Raw genomic sequence first — 18690 nt, 5'->3', positions numbered from 1 at the left:
GCTCGGTGTGTGTATGTTGCCGAAATAAACATGGCGTTCAACGAAACCTCTTGGTCCCTGGCTGATCCTTGGTGCTGGTGGGGGAAACCCACGGGTAGCGGCGTGAGACCTGCTACAGTGGGCAACACACACACACCAAGCAGACCGCAAGACTGCGCCTCTGCTCACTTCCCCTGGCTGGTTGGTAATCAGTCAGAGCAGCTGACTGATTACCCAGCAGCCGAGGCCAGATTGGAGACAGCTGCCACAGTACAGAAGCTACATTAAAAATGTGTCCAACAAGCATCAAGTCAGCGGATGCTAATTGCTAAACTATCAATACGCATCTACGCTAAAAACTAGGACGCTCTAGGTTCCATCAGTTTCCACTAGATCTAGCCTCCACACACAAACACAGAGAGAGGGAGAGAGTCTCTTTCAATTAGACACTTCTTTCTCTGTGATGTTTGTCACACTACCCACTACACAACCAAAGCGGCGCGCCGGTGGTTTGGATCAGAGCTGGTGGCTGGAAAATGTCATCTTCAAAGTCATCCTAACAGCAGCTAGCTCACAAGACCGTGCCGACAAGAACTGCTTGTTGACGCACTGATCTATGAGCAAAACCCGTGCGCGGTGTCTGCTCGATATGGTTACTATAACTCAGGTACGTGAACTCCTACAACAACAAAAGGAGGTTTTCGGGGAGATTATCCAACAACAAGAGAAGAGCTTCAAATGTTTTGTTGAAATGATAATGGATTCTACGAACAAACGCATGGATAACATGTTAAAGGACTTGCAAGATCTCAAAATGAGCATTCAATACACCCAGAATGAAATGGATAACCTGAAATCTGCCAATGCAAATCATCTGACTGTTTGCGGCAGTAAACAACAGGACATTATGAGGGATAACATTAAGGCTGTGTGGCAGCTGTCTCCAATCTGGCCTCGGCTGCTGGCTGGTTGACAATCAGTCAGCTGCTCTGACTGATTGGCAATCAGTCAGCAGCCGATGCTGCCTGTATAAAAGGGCAGCAGAGCTGGAGGGAAGGAGAGTGAGCAGAGGTGCAGGTTTTGCGGTCTGCTTGGGTGTGGGTGCTGCTGAATAAAAGATGTCTCTCGACCAAACCTCGTGGTTCCGGGGGGATCCTTGGTGCTGGGGGGGGAAACCCACAGGTAACGGACACGGTCCTGTTACACTGGAGCCCAACGTGGGTCCCCCGGAAACCCAGCACCTGGAAGGGATGGAGTCTGGGAAACCAGAGGAGGAGCTGATGAGCACCTTGGGCCAGATTCTGGCCAGAATTGAGGAGATGGGGCGGGCACAGGCAGAGGAGAACCGCCGGGTCCTCAAGGCCCTCCTGGTCCCGCCGGCTCTGCGGTTGAACCCCGTTCCCCAGGACCCGTCGGAGCTGCCGACCTCCGAGGTCCAGGACTCGTCGGAGCTGCCGACTCCCGAGGTCCAGGAGCTGCCGACTCCCGAGGTCCAGGAGCCGTCGGAGCTGCCGACTCCCGAGGTCCAGGACCCGTCGGAGCTGCCGACCCCCGAGGTCCAGGACCCGTCGGAGCTGCCGACCTCCGAGGTCCAGGACCCGTCGAAGCTGCCGACTCCCGAGGTCCAGGACCCGTCGGAGCTGCCGACCCCCGAGGTCCAGGACCCGTCGGAGCTGCCGTCGAACCCCGAGCCGACCCGTCGGTGGAGGGCCGACTCCGGATCCCCGGGCCCTGTCGGAGGTGCCAGCTACCGCTGCTCCGGCTCCATCCCGCCGGTCCCGGCTCCCGTTCCCGGCCCAGCGGGCTTCAGCTCCCCGGTCCCAGAGCCCCCACGTCCCGAGCCCGGTCCCCCAGAGCCCCCACGTCCCGAGCCCGGTCCCCCAGAGCCCCCTCCTCTGCCCAAGATCTCATGGGGGGGAGGGGGAGTAGGTTAGGCCGGATGGAGCCCCGGCCTAAATCGGGTGGTGGGGATATGTGGCAGCTGTCTCCAATCTGGCCTCGGCTGCTGGCTGGTTGACAATCAGTCAGCTGCTCTGACTGATTGTCAACCAGCCAGCAGCCGATGCTGCCTGTATAAAAGGGCAGCAGAGCTGGAGGGAAGGAGAGTGAGCAGAGGTGCAGGTTTTGCGGTCTGCTTGGGTGTGGGTGCTGCTGAATAAAAGATGTCTCTCGACCAAACCTCGTGGTTCCGGGCTGATCCTTGGTGCTGGGGGGGGAAACCCACGGGTAACGGACACGGTCCTGTTACAGGCTGTCAACGAGAAAATTGACTATTTCGAGGGCCAGTCCAGGAGAAATAACGTGGTCATCGATGGGATGGCGGAAACAGAAAACGAAGGATGGGCTGAAGTGCAGGACAAGGTACGGCGGTTACTGTCGGAGAATCTGCAGCTCGGGAGCAACCGGGAGGTGGAACTGGAGCGCGCTCATCGAACGGGAAGGCCTGGCGTAAACGGCAATAGACCGCGGCCGATAGTCATCAAGTTCCTTCGATACAAGGACAAAGTAGCTGCTCTTCAGAATGCCAAACACCTAAAAGGGACTAACGTTTTTATCAACGAGGACTTTACGGATGCTGTCCGCCAGAAGAGGAGGGATCTCATGCCAGCCATGAGGGCTGCGCGTGAGAGAGGGGACATTGCCTTTCTCCGGCACGACAGACTGATAACACATCCTCCTTCAAGACAACGACGAAGCGAGAATACCATCAATCTTGTGAGTGATTCGGGTCATTAAGCCCTACTCTCGCAATGTAACTTTTTACTGCTCGGTGTCTTTTTTACTATGGGCTCAACAACTCTTAATATCCCAGGCAAAGGCATGCTGATTGCTCATGTAAACATCTGTAGCTTAAGGAATAAGATCCATGAATTAAGTTGTATGATGCTACCAAACAACATCCATATACTTGCAGTATCTGAGACACATTTAGATCCCTCATTTGAAAATGCAGAACTAGCGGTTGATGGATATACACTGTTCAGGAAAGACCGGAACAGATATGGGGGTGGTGTGGCTTTTTATGTCCAGAATAACATTCCAGTAAGTGTACGAGGGGATTTAATGATGTGTGACATTGAGGCACTGTGGTTGCAAGTTCATCTGCCACAAACTAAACCCATACTTGTTGGTTGCTGCTATAGGCCGCCTAGTGCGGACATGTTATGCTTAGATTCGATCTGTGAAATGTTGGATAAATCGAGTGATGATAACCGTGAAGTATTTTTTGTGGGTGACTTGAATACCGATTGGTTTTCAAATTGTCCGTTAAAAAAGAAGCTTCTTGCTGTAGCCAGTGCTTGCAACCTTACTCAAACTATTACATTACCAACTAGAACTAGTACTAATAAGAATGGGAAAAAAATCTAAATGTATTGATCATTTCTTCACTAACACCCCTGAACACTGCTCTAAAGCCGCGTCAGTAGTTCTTGGTTTCAGTGATCACAATTTAATAGCTCTTAAAAGGAAAACAAAAATCCCAAAAGCTGCCTGTAGGATTATACATAAAAGGTTATACAAACATTTCCAAGTGGAATCTTTCATGGAGGATGTAATGAATGTTAACTGGTCTATAGTGTGTCAAGAGGAGGACCCTGTTTTGGCCCTAAATATATTCATGAAATTATTTATGAACATTGCGGATAAACATGCACCATTAAAAAACAACAACTGTAAAGGCAAAGTGTGCCCCATGGGTCAGTAGTGATTTGAAAACACTTATGGGTCAAAGGAATGAGGCAAAACTCGTAGCTGATACATCTGGCTCACTGTCTGATAGGAAAATATATTGTAAATTAAGAAATCAAGTAACTAAATTGAAGAGAGGGAAAAAGAGAGAGTATTACCAAAGCAAAATTGACGACTCAAAGAATGATGGGAAGAAACTCTGGAGAATTATGAATGATATAATGGGGTAGGTCTTTACATCATGCAAAGCCTAATATAATAAACAATGGTTCGTTTCTCACAAAACCAGAAGAGATTGCTAATTATTTTAATAACGATTTTACGAGTAAAGTTGATAATCTGAGAACAAACTTGAGACCCACCGATGGCTCCTCCTCATGCACACTGATTGAGAACTACATGATGTTGGACAAAAACTGCCAATTTGATTTTGTGCAGGTAACTTCCCCTGAAATCGAGAGAATGTTGTCGTCTCTGCCGACCGATAAAATGGCTGGTATAGACCATTTAGATGGTAAACTGCTGCAACTTGCTTCTGTTCACTTATCTATACCAATATGTCACATCTTCAACAACTGCTTAAAGTATAGTGTATGCCCAAAGGTCTGGAAGGTGGCGAAAGTGATTCCTATACCTAAGGACAAGAAATCTGCCTTCACATGTGTAAATAGCCATCCAATTTGTATACTCCCCATTTTGAGTAAATTATTGGAGAAAATTGTTTTCAAACAAATACAGGATTATTTTATTCGGAATAACCTCATTACTAGTTCCCAACATGCATACAGACCTAATCACTCAACAGCTACTGCCCTTGCCCAGCTAACTGATTGGCTGATACAGATGGACAATAAGAAAATGGTCGGCACAGTCTTGCTTGACTTTAGTGCTGCATTTGATGTAATTGATCATGACATTATGATTACAAAACTTGAAAGTTATGGATTCAGCAGAACTGCACTCTCTTGGATGGTTAGCTATCTCTCAGAGATCTCAAAGAGTCTTTTATAATGGTAGTTTATCAGACTGTAGACATGTCAGCTGTGGGGTTCCACAGGGGAGCTGCTTGGGCCCTTTACTCTTTTCCATTTTCACAAATGACCTCCCTTTGTCAATTAAAAATTCCAACATGGTAATGTATGCTGATGACAACACTGTACAGCAATTCTTCAAACAAACTGGAACTTGCTACCATTCTGAATCAGGATCTGGAGAGAGTGTCTGATTGGGTGAAAGTGAATAAGCTAGCCCTGAACATTTCTAAAACTAAATGCATTGTGTTTGGCTCTAGGAATACACTTAACGGTGACACAAAGCTTCACCTGTCAATGTCAGGTTCAGCGATAGAACAGGTCCAGAAGGTCAAACTACTGGGTGTAGTGTTGGATGAACAGTTGTCGTGGTCTGAGCGTATCGACGGCATTGTCACGAAGATGGGAAGGGGTATAGCTATGACCAGAAAGTGCTTTGCTTATTTACCTCTCCCTATTGTTTGTCAGGTGTTACATTCCCTGGTCTTTTGTCATCTGATGTACTGGCCATTCATATGGGCAGTGGCTGCTAAGAAGGACATACATAAACTACAAATGGTTCAAAACAGAGCTGCCAGATTAGCACTCCAGTGTTCAGTTAGAACTAATACTGCATATGCACTCTCGCCTGTCATGGTTCTCAGTTGAAACTCAACTTCACTTTTGTCTTCTCATGTTTTTCAGGAAAGTAGTATTTAATCAGACACCGGTATATTTCTTCAATCAGTTACAATACACATTTAACAGACATAACCATAACACAAGGAATGCTATTTTAGGTCAATTGATACCGCCAACCCCAAGAACTAACCTCCTCAAACGTACTGTTATCTATCGTGCAATTACCGCTTGGAACTTACTACCTCCTCATTTAACTCACGAGTAATAATTTGTCATTCAAAAAACAATTAAAGGCGCACCTAAGAACATTCACCACTTGACGTATTCTGTTGCTTTTTAGTCATCTGATTTTCTTTTTCTTTGTATGAATTAAGTTGATTTGCATAACATATCTTATCCTTCAACTGTATTGAGCATCTGACTGCACTATTTTTTTACCATGTACTATTTTTAACTGTTGGTTTCACGATATGTTTTGTATGTATTGTATGTTGTCCTTTCTGTGGACCCCAGGAAGATTAGCGGTCGCTAAGGCGTCAGCTAGTGTTGTTACGACGCTTCGAAGCGTGTGTCGAGTAATGGAGGGGGCGTTTCCTCGAAGCGCATATCAAGGCGTGCTTCATTTAGGGGAGGAGCCAAAAATGATGACGTCCGAAGCCTCGCTGCCCGGCTGTACCACGTGACTGCTTCGGGAAGTGGTTCAGATTTTGCCGGGAGGTTTGACGGCAATATAAACCCCTCAGGCTCCATTCAAAATGTGGGTTGTTGGTTGAGAGTTTGGAGAGTTTAGAGAGAGAGATAGTTTGGACAGTTAGGAGAGTGAGGAGAGAAGGATAGGTGATAAGATGGAACTGTTGAGAAACTGTTATTTCTGAATACAAATGAATAAAATGTCCCTTGTCCTGTACATCACTGTCCAAGTTACACAAGCATATTCAGTCCCCTCTTCCTAGTTACACACACAAACGTTCACTTTCTTCTGCCTGCTTAAGCCCATGCCATTTTCCTAAAGTGACATAACATTATTACACAACCTGCCATATCATATGATACTACCATTTTGGGAACATTTACACAAACAGAATACATTAAAAAAATATTTTATTATGCACATGTGATAATTTATGTACAGAAATGATTTGGTCATCCATTTTTGTAATTCATAGTCATTCCCAACAGCCATAACAGACACAACAATTCAATGCATCACATTATGTGGTTCAGATACAGCTGCCTGTGATTATACACTTGGCCACTAGGTGGTTTCGTGAGCACATGAAGCTTCGAGAAATGAACCCTTTTTCGAACCAATTGGCTGAAGTGGTTCGATGCCTCATGAGGCTTCATCTCACCATCACTAGCGTCAGCTAATGGGGATCCAATAAATAAACAAATAATCAGTCAGCTGCTCTGACTGTTTGGCAATCAGTCAGCAGCCGATGCTGATTGTATAAAAGGGCATCAGAGCTGGAGGGAGAGGGGAAGTGAGCAGAGGCACAGTGTTGCGGTCTACTTGGTGTGTGTGTGTTGCCGAAATAAACATGGCGTTCAACGAAACCTCTTGGTGCCTGGCTGATCCTTGGTGCTGGTGGGGGAAACCCACGGGTAGCGGCGTGAGACCTGCTACAGTGGGCAACACACACCAAGCATAGGGATGGGAATCGAGAACCGGTTCTGTTTTAAAACCGGTTCCCAGTGAACCGATTGTTTGGGATCGTCAGCCAAATTCTTTAACGGTTCTGCTAACGGTCCTCTGTGGCGTTGCGCATGCGCAAACTTTTTTAGTTTCTTCAGACTGCAGCAAACATGGCAACGAGGCAGAAGCGTTCAAAAGTTTGGCTCTATTTCACACGACAAAATGACAACTACGCCACTTGTAACGTGTGTAAAAAGTCTATTTCGTCGAAGGGAGGAAATACAACAAATATATATACACTTGAACACAGCATGGAATTAAATACAGGAAATTAGTTCTCTGCATTTAACCCATCCTTAGTTAAGGTAAACTCCTCAAAAGTGATCACAACCACTCACTGTGTGAAGCAATTTGCCTTTGTGTGTAGTCGATCAAGTTATCTTCTGTCCCTTCGTTTGAAGCATACATTTGAGCTCCGGCATTGGCTAGTGAGAGTGTGCGCGCATCACGGGTTGAGCGATGCGCGCACCACTCGCTGTGAGCACTGCGCGTGCGCTCTGATTGCTCTTTTAATGAAGTATCGGTACTAAAAATATGCTAAATCACATCGTTTTTAACGTACGGGTACTTTGTTAGCATCGCTACACCGTGCAGCGTGACAGCAGCAGATGTAGTGGACTAACATTCAAGCTAACCCAACTTCCCAAACGCTGTGGACATCTGAACGCTGATTGGCCGAGACGCGACACGTCCCATCAAAGATGTTTTATTGCGAAGAGCACCATTTCACATTTTCTCCGCGTCTCACTGCAATCTCCAGCGGCAGGCAGGTGAAAAAAATAATGAATCGGAACGGGTCTCTGGTATTGTTCAGGGGGCCGGGCCAAATGTGGAGGTGGGCCGGATCCGGCCCGCGGACCGTAGTTTGGGGACCACTGGCCTACAGCTAGCACGTCTTGTACACCTCCTCATATCTTTGTGTTCAGGCATCCTCCACTCCATCTGAGAGAGTGTTCTCCACGGCTGGAGACACAGTAAGTCCTGAGAGATCACGTATCCTCCCGGAGAAAGCAGACATGCTTATTTTTCTGCACAAGAATTGTTGATGATCCATACAATTGATGGTTGCACACTTGGTATTTGCCACTGCTTGTTTCATTTTTGGCAGCTCAGTTCATATACCCTTTTTAAAAAAGGAAGGAGCACTGTAATTTCTAGGAACATGTTTAAATTAAACAGAATACATTTTATTTAAGTGATGTAAGTTTTATTTTAAGTTCAAGAGGAATATGTATAAATGTTTTTGGTTATTTAAAAAAATGTAAATGTGTATATACATACTGTATATGGTGTGTGCAGCATTATAGAAAATTATAGAAAAGAAAATTAATGTAAATAAACCCGTTTGTGCTCTTTTTTTCACCCCTTGCCCAATAAGAATCGATAAAACAATCGATTCGATAAGCAGGAATCGATAAGGCATCGGAATCGTTAAAATCGTATCAATTCTCATCCCTAACCAAGCAGACCGCAAGACTGCGCCTCTGCTCACTTCCCCTCTCCCTCCAGCTCTGATGCCCTTTTATACAAGCAGCATCGGCTGCTGACTGATTACCAACCAGCCAGCAGCCGAGGCCAGATTGGGGACAGCTGCCACAGTACAGAAGCTACATTAAAAGTCTGTCCAACAAGCATCAAGTCAGCGGATGCTAATTGCTAAACTAATCAATACGCATCTACGCTAAAAACTAGAACGCTCTAGGTTCCATCAGTTTCCACTTTGGCACACGTAGTGTCTGCTGGTTAAAGGAGTGGTTCAACATTTTTAGGCTAACGTGCTCATTCGGAGTCTAATGGGGAGATCAATGCCAATGTCATGTCTGTGCATTAGGTTTGGAGCTTTTCGGTTAAGCCTTGCATAAAGACATAAAGACCTGGCTTTGTCCAAAGTAATTAAACATAAAATACACCAAGCAACTCACTTATACGTGGTGTCTTGATTTGTTTAATCCACGACGCAGTTTGTGGTTTTAGAGGGTTTTCCCACAAGTCGCCATGTGTTTGGTCACCTGGGACCTCTTCCACTTTCAATTTGTTTTATATACATGTCCCGAACAAGTTTATTTTCTCCAGGTCCGAGTCATTTGATATTGAGTATCTTCTGATACAGAGTCACAATCCAATACTTCTGTTTAGCCAGCTAACAGAGCTGCGCAGCGCAAACACACCGAGAACATCATGCATCCGAGTTAGAAAGCAAGGTTTTTGATTTTTTTTTAACGCAAAATAACAAACCATTTTCCCCTCATTCATAAATTGCCCTAATTGGCTTTTAGCTCGCGGCCCTTTGGTGGCACGGCAGTGGCGTGGGGAGCGCAGTCGCCAGCTGGCTCGCTGAACGCTGAGCGGAAATGAATCGAGTGCACATAAATTTGGTGAACAACACAAATAAATGCTCTCCTGCTGCGTTTTTTTTCCTTTGCTGTAGCTCAAGGTATGTGTTGTTTGTTGGACGCGGGGCTCGGTCCCTCCTCGCACACAGGGAAGCTCACCAGAGTGGTGGAGGGGTGGGGATGTTGTTGCATGAAAAGCTTCTCGAGTACGGCTAACGTAAATCGAAGAACCGGATGGATTCAATATCGCCGATACTGCCTTGATTGGCCCCGATAGCGACCTCTGAGAGGAACGGGACCTCCCTAGTTCATCCGATATAACCGCACCTTCACAGTAAGTCCCTGAACATAGACAAACTGTTCAACATCCAGAAGTTTCAGCACATGATTTAACATTTCTTGGTGCATGTCCCTCTCTGCTCCCCGGTAGTCGTTTTTTAACTTGTCGTAGCTGGAAAGACGCAACTAAGCAACCATAATATATATATATATAAATAACTAAGCACGCACAAATACCAGGACGCTAAAACCGAAGCAGTGAAATGGAATTCAAGCGTCTTCTCATTTCGTTATTGTATTGTGAACTTCACGAAGAATCAATCTCATGTCACACGACAATGGAAGCCACGCATTTTTGTTGTCAACTAAAAGTCAAGGTTAAGTTTATTGTCCTGAATTTAATAGTAAAACCTATAGGCTAAAGGTTTTGATCGGCAGTGACAGGTGACGTCGTTGACTTTTTGCAACCAGAGGAGTCGCCCCCTGCTGGCTATTTGGGAGAATGCAAGAACTGCAGGTTGCCGCCTGGTGCATACTGCGTAACTTATTTAGAAAAGGCCAATTGTTGATTTTTAGCATGAGAGACACCTAGCTGCTAGACTTAACTGTATAGCTGTTTGGTTTGAAAGACGCAACAACTAACCATAAAATCTCTCAATATTCGTGTATATTTTGACGCATGTTCCAGAAACGTCCCCACGTGTCACCAGCTAGCTTAGCTAACGTTTCCGTGATTCATATCCTAAGAACAAAAGTGTCAGAAGACACACAGATAACATCCAGTCACAGTTATAGAAAGTTAACGGACAGTACATCTCTCAGCCGTCAATCATTATGTCACGCCCCTTTTTTTTGCATCGTAGAACTAATTGCGTAACATTCATCAGCATGAATAGAACTACCTAAAATGATACCAACCGTCTTTGAATTTAAGCGGCTCCACACAAAAAAAGCCATATAATTATTCATTTTTTGTTACGGTTTTGATCGGTAGTGACAGGTGGGACTTTCCCATCGTGCAGAGAGCCACTTAGCGGGCTTACAGTAAACCCCTCACAGAGGAGTGACGTGAGAATACCCCCGATAAGCAGTGGGAGCTGTGGTATTCAGATAAGCCCTCCGTACCGATGTTATATATGCGCTTGAGCCCAACGTCATAAACTATCCAAGGCAGGGACAGGGGGGTTAACACAGAGGCTGTGTGTGTGTGTGTGTTGGCGTAAGTTATGATAACCTTGTCATTGCTTGTCAGGTCTGTAAACTTCATCACCATTTATGTATTTCATGGCGGCGCTGGGGATGCCGGCGGTTAATAGAGATTTAGACCTTCGGTGATTCTGTATCTGCTCCGGTACATATCACAGCCAACCATTCCCCTGCTGTTCACTTGATTTGCATTTTGTTGGTCTGAGCCCTCATGATATATAATAACTGTAGCGTCTGATGGTAATCGCAGTGAAAATGATCCGCTGCATAGGATGTCCTGTTGAATTGATGTCATGGGAGTAGTATAAAGAATAATGAAGCTCGCTCCATAAATTTAGTGTTGAGAAGCCTACTTTACCACAGAGGAACATTAAGCCCTCGTTGGAATATCAGAGGCATATTAAGAGAATATTATCATGAGGTTTATTTGTTTGAGAAATCTTTAGAATAACCGCAGGGGGAAAAAAGGGATAAATGATTCAGAATCTTAATATATAATCCTAAAATAGAGCTCAAATCTTTTTTTTAAACAATTATAATCAGAGTGACGGGACGCTGATTGGCAAAACACACATCATGCATCAGCGCCAGCTCCCCTCTTGACAGGATGGCAGGATATTGGTGTTGAGGGGGTTTCCATGGCAACTGGATGTGACAGAGAACACGTCTACGGGAAGATGCACCAGATCTAAATTCAGATTTTTTATTCTGACATAAGAACACACGCAGAGCCATTTCTGCAGCTAGAGACTAAAAATAATTTAAAAAGGAAAATAACACTCACGTTGTGATGCGACTCTTGATTTTGGGTTATCCATCTGTGACTCTTTTTTTTCTCATTTTGCTAATGAATGGGGCTCATTTGCACAAGTTGGATTGTAAGCGAGCCAGTAGCACTCTCCAACTTGATTATTCGGCCTGGTAAATTAAATCTTACAGACCGACAGCTACTGGCTTAATATAAAGTCATTGACTCTACATCGTTGAATTGGAACTTGATTTATATTTGTTAAAAGGAATATACTTAATTATATAACAGCAGTATGTAAGGTACCGAAACCCGAATAGAGCTGTGAGGCCATCTTGATGTTAACTTTGTATTCCACTCAGGAAGTGAAGCTCAGCCAGCAAGGCCGGGGGGGGGGGGTAGCTACACCTTATAAAGAAAATGACATGAAGTTACGGGCTAAACAATAGAGAATGCATATTTCTCAACCGGTTTAAAATCTGTGTTTAGGAGGAAATATTCCATCAACAATAACGAAGCATCATAACTTAATAATAGTCTAACTTGACATAACGGGTTGTTTATTTTGTTTGGGCGTCATTAGGCCTATTTTAGGGAGGCTATACACAAGAAAAAACTATCGACATCTCTCTATTCTTTGCTTTAATATATATTATTATTATATTTTTCCATTGAATGGTATATTTGACACTGAACTAGTTCATATTTCAGTAATAGTGTTCAATTGAGCATAACATATCACTATGACCCTGAAATGTTGTCTCTTGTGTAATCAGATACAGATACACTCCCTAGCATGCCGCTCACCTTGGGGCTTAGCCCCCCTCCCCCCTTTCTTTGCATCCTACAAACGCCTCTGGTGCTCACATATTACAAGAAAATAATTGATGTAACTCTCTCAAAGACTTTTTGCAACCAGAGGAGTCGCCCCCTGCTGGCTAATAGAGAGACTGCATGTCTAAGACACTTGTCTTCATCGGCAGAACTGGAGCTCGAAAGCTGTTTGGTTTCGAAAGACACAACAACTAACCATAAAATCTCTATAAATATTTGTGATTAAATTGCCGCATTACGATACGTGTTCCAGAAACCTCCCCACGTGTCACCAGCTAGCTTAGCTCACGTTTACATGATTCATATCCTATGAAGAGAAAGTGTCAGCAGACACGTAGATAACATACAGTCGCGGTTATAGAAAGTTAACATTGAAGTGCATCTCTCAGCCCTCAATCATGAGGCCACGCCCCCTTTTTTTGCGTCGTAGAACTAATTGCGTAACATATATCAGCGTGAATAGAACTACCTCAAATGAACACCAACCCATCTTTGAGGGAAATGTGTTCGAGACGTAGTTTGTTTAATTTCTTTGTATTGTATTGAGAAGTGTTGACGTCTCTCTTCATATAGGGTCTCAACGGATACGATGAAAACAAGACATCACAACACTAAACCTGAAAAACATCAGAAATATAGATCCAGATTTCTTATTTAAGGTCAGTTCTTTTTATTATCCTCTCCGGCGGTCCAAACCCTTGAAGAGCCGTTGGAAAGAAACTCAATTCAGTCACACCTGAGCTGAGGTTGCTCCATCCCATCAGGGTCATTTTTAGAAAGCAGCACTGAAGCCTGAATCTTATCTGGCAGCTCGCATCCGTCTCTCTGGTTAACACATAGCAGAATAAAATGATTTCGCACTTCTTCCTTTTTTTCTCCACCCGCACACTTGAGACCGCGATCCAGCAGAAGACATCACTTTGCAAGCAAAATAATGATTGTCCCCGTTGCAGATATTTCTAATGAATGTCCTTCCTCTTCCTTTTTTTTTAAAGAGCATGAATTAGCAAATCTCGTCCAGAGGGACAGCAGCAACATTACACGGCTTAATGGCGGCGATATACAAGCCTGTATTTGGTAATCACCTCATTAGCCAGTCCACGTAAGAATGTCTCAGTTGTCTAAATGATTTGTAACAAGAGGAGTTTGTTTCTGTCGTTTTTTACTCGTGGTTATTGGCTGATGGCTGAGTGGAGCAGCCGGTTGGAGTGATGGATGTCCCTCTTCATCATGTGTAATGGCGTGGACAGGAGGGAGTCAGGTAGCGCTCATAGGAGAGCAACACCAGGGGCCAAGGTTGCATTCAATACCATTTATTCAAGTTTATATGAGGCGGAAATGTTGTGCGAAGGTACTGGACAGGAGTCATTGACTCCTTTTGGCTGTTTTCAATCACAGGAGCTCAGCAGAGACTTTGGGGGGGCGGTGGGAGAGGTGTTATAATTCAAGTAAAATATGCTTGGAGTGCCATGAGACATGATGTGCAGTCAAGACGCTGACATCCTTAAAGTTCCTCCATCAATATGTTCTTGTGTTACCAACGGATGAGGTGACGGTGCATTGTGAAGTGTTGCTCCTGGAGGTTTGCGCTCCACTCAGATCTATGGGGGCTTTCAGCCGACTAGTTCCGCTTATGGATCATCCATAACAATACCTGGGCAGCTGGGAAGCAGCCGCAGTTAGACAAACTAGGCTGGTGAACATTGAGGAACATTTAGACGCTAAAGAGTCAGATCGGTTGTTTAGAGCTCAGGGAGACCCAAAAAGAGTGTTTCACTTCGCCAAATGGCAATTCGTCAGTTCCGGAAACCCATCAGCGATCTCCACAGACGAGCCTCTGGGGCGCGGGGTGGGATGTTTCTGGGGTTCTGGTGAAGCCAAGACTTCCTTTAGGTCCAAACAGGGTTCGTTAGGTCATGGAAAAACCTGTAAAAGACATGGAATTTTAAAATGGTTATTTCCAGGCCTGGCAAAGTCCTCAAAAAACAATTAACTCCCACAAGTTTTGGAAAAGTCATGAAAATGTGTTATTCATACGTTCATTTACACAGTTTGATTTAAAAAATTAAATTTGTTTACATATTTATACTTTTAATCAAATTATTGTCTCATTCATTTGTCATTTATGGTTTTTTAATTACTCGTGTATACACCGAGATATCACACAAAGTTTGGACATGGAAATTTGGTTTAAAGTCCTGGAAATCCATGAGTCAACATTATTTTGGTCGAAATTAGAAGTTAAGAAGTATAGTTGTATAGAAGTCTATGCTTCATGTGTTAACGCTGCATTAACCTCTCCTGACCACCAGGAGGCGACTCCGCTGGTTGTATAGAAGTCTATATAGTGACTCTACATCTCTCTTGATGTATTCCCTCACTAAACATTTTAAACATGAGTTTATGTCTCAGTCTCTAGTTTCAAGTCTTCTTCTATACAGCATGATGTCATCATTTAGTACATTATGGTCATTTAGACTCACACAGACCATAAAGCAGGGCACGCTTTAGGGGCGGGGCTACTGTGATTGACAGTAGAGCTACCAGGGAGCTTTCACAGTGTCCAGCTCATGAAAGTGTCAGCGATGTATCAGACTGCCTCAGTTTGAGCTGAGAGTCAAAGCTGGCAACTGGTTGCATATTAAAATGTCCCACTCAGTACATATATTAACATAATTAACATAATAACATATTGTATGCTATTTAAGGAAGCCGGTGTATCATTATATGATTTTACTTTGAAATGCGGTTGTTGGTGTGGGCTTTGAAAATTTATAAAATCCAGTATCTAGCTTTGTAATGCAAATGTGGCTCAGAGGGGCGAAGAAAAGTCATTTAATGCAGCTTGATTTCAAAGATCTTCTCCTCAGCGTGACGAGATGATGGGAACGAGATGTGTTCACAGATTTCTGTCAACTCCCTCAAATCATATCAGATTCCACCACAGGGACGTCTCCTCATCATCCACTCGGCCCTCTGCGGACCTGTCCTCCCGTGGGGGGTGTGGTGTGTGTGTCTGTCTGTGTGTGTGTGTTTTTGTGTGTATCTGTGTGTGTGTCTTTCTGTCTGTGTGTGTGTGTGTTTCTGTGTTTGTCTGTCTATCTTTGTTTCTCTGTGTGTGTGTCTGTCTTTGTTTCTGTGTTTATATGTGTGTGTGTGTGTCTGTCTATGAGTGTCTGTGTGTGTGTGTGTTTCTGTGTGTGTGTGTGTCCATCTGTGAGTGTGTGTCTGTCTGTCTTTGTTTCTGTGTGTGTCTGTGTGTTCCTCCTCTGCTTTTCTCTCTCTCTTGGGAGGGAGGCAGACCAGCGGAAATCACACACTTTCTCCCTCCATCCCCTCTTCCCTTCATTCTCTCTCGATGATGTCCACCCTTCTTTTTCTCCGTCTTCACCCCCCACCCCCCCTCGTAGCCCCGTGAGGAAGAAGAAGAAAGAGCTTGTCTTCATCCCGTAGCGTGCAGAGAGGACACGGTCCAAACAGCGATGCTGCTAGAGAGAAGGCCTTAAACATTCAGAGAGCCTTAATGTGTGTGTGTTTGTGTGTGTGTGTCTCAGATTATCTTCCCATGTGTGTCTGCGTGCGATTAGGACGTGTTCCCGCGTGTCACGGAACTCGCGTATCGAAGGCAATTCACAATTTGTTTCTGTGGATCAAGCGACCGCGACGGCAGCCGAGAGGAATGATGATTTATTTTAAAGAGCCCCCCCCCCCCCCCCCCCCCAGTGTGGAGGGAATACTGATGGAGGTTTTGAGGTTGTCCACTTTGATTCTTCCGCTTGCGTCTTTTCTTGTGTGTGTGTGGGGGGGGGGGGGAAGAGTCACACACACATATCAAAAAAATTCTGGGCTTTGGGCGAGGAAGAGGGGGGCAGGCGGGGGGGGTCTGCGTGGAATATATATAAAAAGGAGAACCCGAGTACCTGACAGCGGGGCTTGGGGGGGGGGATGAGTCTTGATTTGCGGGACAGGAGATCAATGAGGACGTGATGTGTAGCTCCCAGGCGCTGAGGGCAGGCTCGCTTACACAGCTGCTGTTCCAAGGGCAAATATAAGTCCCCTCGCTGCTGTTAACATTATGATTTACGGAGTATAAACTGATCTCTGATAAGTGCCCGAGGGTAACTTCCATCACGGCTTCTCCGATAGTCCTGTTCCTGGATTGTTGAAACACGAAGGAGCTCGCTAGAGACCGCGTTCGACTGAGAGGAGAAACTTCCCAGAATTCCTTATTCTTTCTCCTCATCAGGCGTCGATCAACAGCTATTTCGACAATTAATAAAAGCACGAAGCCTTCAAAATAAAAGCACAGGATATTTTTTTTACATTTCTTTAAGAAAAGGTGATCATGTTGTCTTTCAAGCCATCAGGTGCCACATAAAATCATGTGGTGAGCCGAATTCGTTTGACACCTGTGCCCTAGAGGGTTAACACCAAATTTAAATTATAGTTTTAAACAAACATTATTTGTTTATGGCACATTAATTCCCAAAATAAGTGAATGTTGTTGTTGAAGTATCTAACTTTGTGGCAACTGCTTGGGGAAGGCCATTTCCTGTTTCCATCATGCTTCCATGATCATCTGGTGGTGTGTGTTTGTGGGCGTGGCCCTGTTTACACCCTCATTAGTGCGTATTTGCCAAACCCGCTAACAGGAGGCCGTGAGACTCCTTTTGCCAGTAGACAATTCTGTTTTGATCCGGACCCAAAAGCATGTTTCATAAACAGTAAAGATGTTACATCATCATAAGCTGATGAGTAAGCTGTGTTTCTGTTTGAATGATCAGCGGGGCCAAACCACTGCGGTCAGAGGGGGGTCCGGCAGCTCGGGGGAGTGCATGTTTACTCAGGAATGTGTTTGAATAACTCTCTAAATCTCTGTTGACTTTATGTATTTATTTAGCTGGAGACGATTAAAACCTGCAAGTCATCCGCCTGAGAGTGAAGGCCGACTCCACCTTTCCCACTGGAGAAATGTACTTTACTTTTCTTACAGGGGGGTTAAAAACTGGCTACAATAGAGGATTGACTCTAGAGAATAGATCACTCCCTAGCTACCCATTGTTTTCCTTCTTTTTTTTAACTCAAATGAGGATCATCTGAAAATCTGCACATGCCATGTCAACTGTCTGAAAGTCTAATTGATGCCGACTTTCAATTTAAAAAGAAAAAAAAAGATTAGGATTAGAGGAATTTAACCCCCCTTTAATTGGAATAAATGCCTAAATGGTGGAGCAGCCACACGTATGTTTAGAGGGGTTATGGTTTGGGATTAAAGAGCAAATCCACATGGAAGAAGAGATGAAACGTTCTCTTTTTTCTTTTCAGGCTCGACCTTTAGTGAGTTCCCCGATGCTCCGACACTGTATCTCACTTCATGATCACACGTTAATGGGCCAGGACACGCACGTCACTATTAAATCTTGTTTTTTAGTTTTTTAGCATGTACGAGAAATCTCCCCCCAAATTTATCTAAAGCCATTTAGCAAAAATCTTGGTCCATATCCCCCCCCCCCCCCTGTCTGTTAGAATTCAGATGAGCAGATAGAAAAACATCAGCATGTTGTCAGGATGCATTTTCTGCTTGCCTGATCATTTATCCTCTCACATCCTGACACACCTGATGTTTTTCTATCTGCTCATCTGAATTCTTTTGGGGGATGTGGCGCAAGTCTGCCCCCTAGTGGCGTAACTCCATCATGGCCGTGCAACTCACACGGAACAATTTCCCATCGCTCTAAAAACCTGATGAGTAGATGAATTTGCACCTTCATCTCATTAGTGGACGTGTATTTTATTTTGTTAAATGTTTCTCATCCACGCACAGAGCGTCAGAAAGATGTCGGGGAATAACAGAAGTTCACGATTCAGCCGACACGTAATGATGTCACGTTTAAATGTGGAGCCGTGTTCGGCTAATTACACATCGTCGACCAGGATGGCTTCTCCACAGAGTCTCCGGGCCCTCGGAGGCCCCGAAGGGCTCCAGCTCCACCGTGTACCGATGAGTTTGTGGTAATTGGGTTGATTGGAAATGTGATTATAAATACCGTGTGGGCCTGTAAAGCCTGTATCTCCTGCAAATTTAAATCTTAAATTAAAGTTTATATTGTGCTTACATTGAACACATTCTTATATGAGTATTCCCAGCAGTAGACCCCAGTAGACCCAGCATCCATCCATCCATCTGTAACTCTTTTTTAGCGGTCCAATCAGATGCAGAGGATTTGATCTGGATTATTAGGGCGCTGTCATTTCTCTCAACAACAGCATCAA

This window comes from Pseudoliparis swirei, chromosome 13 (assembly GCF_029220125.1).
Source record: "Pseudoliparis swirei isolate HS2019 ecotype Mariana Trench chromosome 13, NWPU_hadal_v1, whole genome shotgun sequence".
NCBI lineage: Eukaryota > Metazoa > Chordata > Actinopteri > Perciformes > Liparidae > Pseudoliparis > Pseudoliparis swirei.
This window is presented reverse-complemented; position numbering follows the sequence as displayed.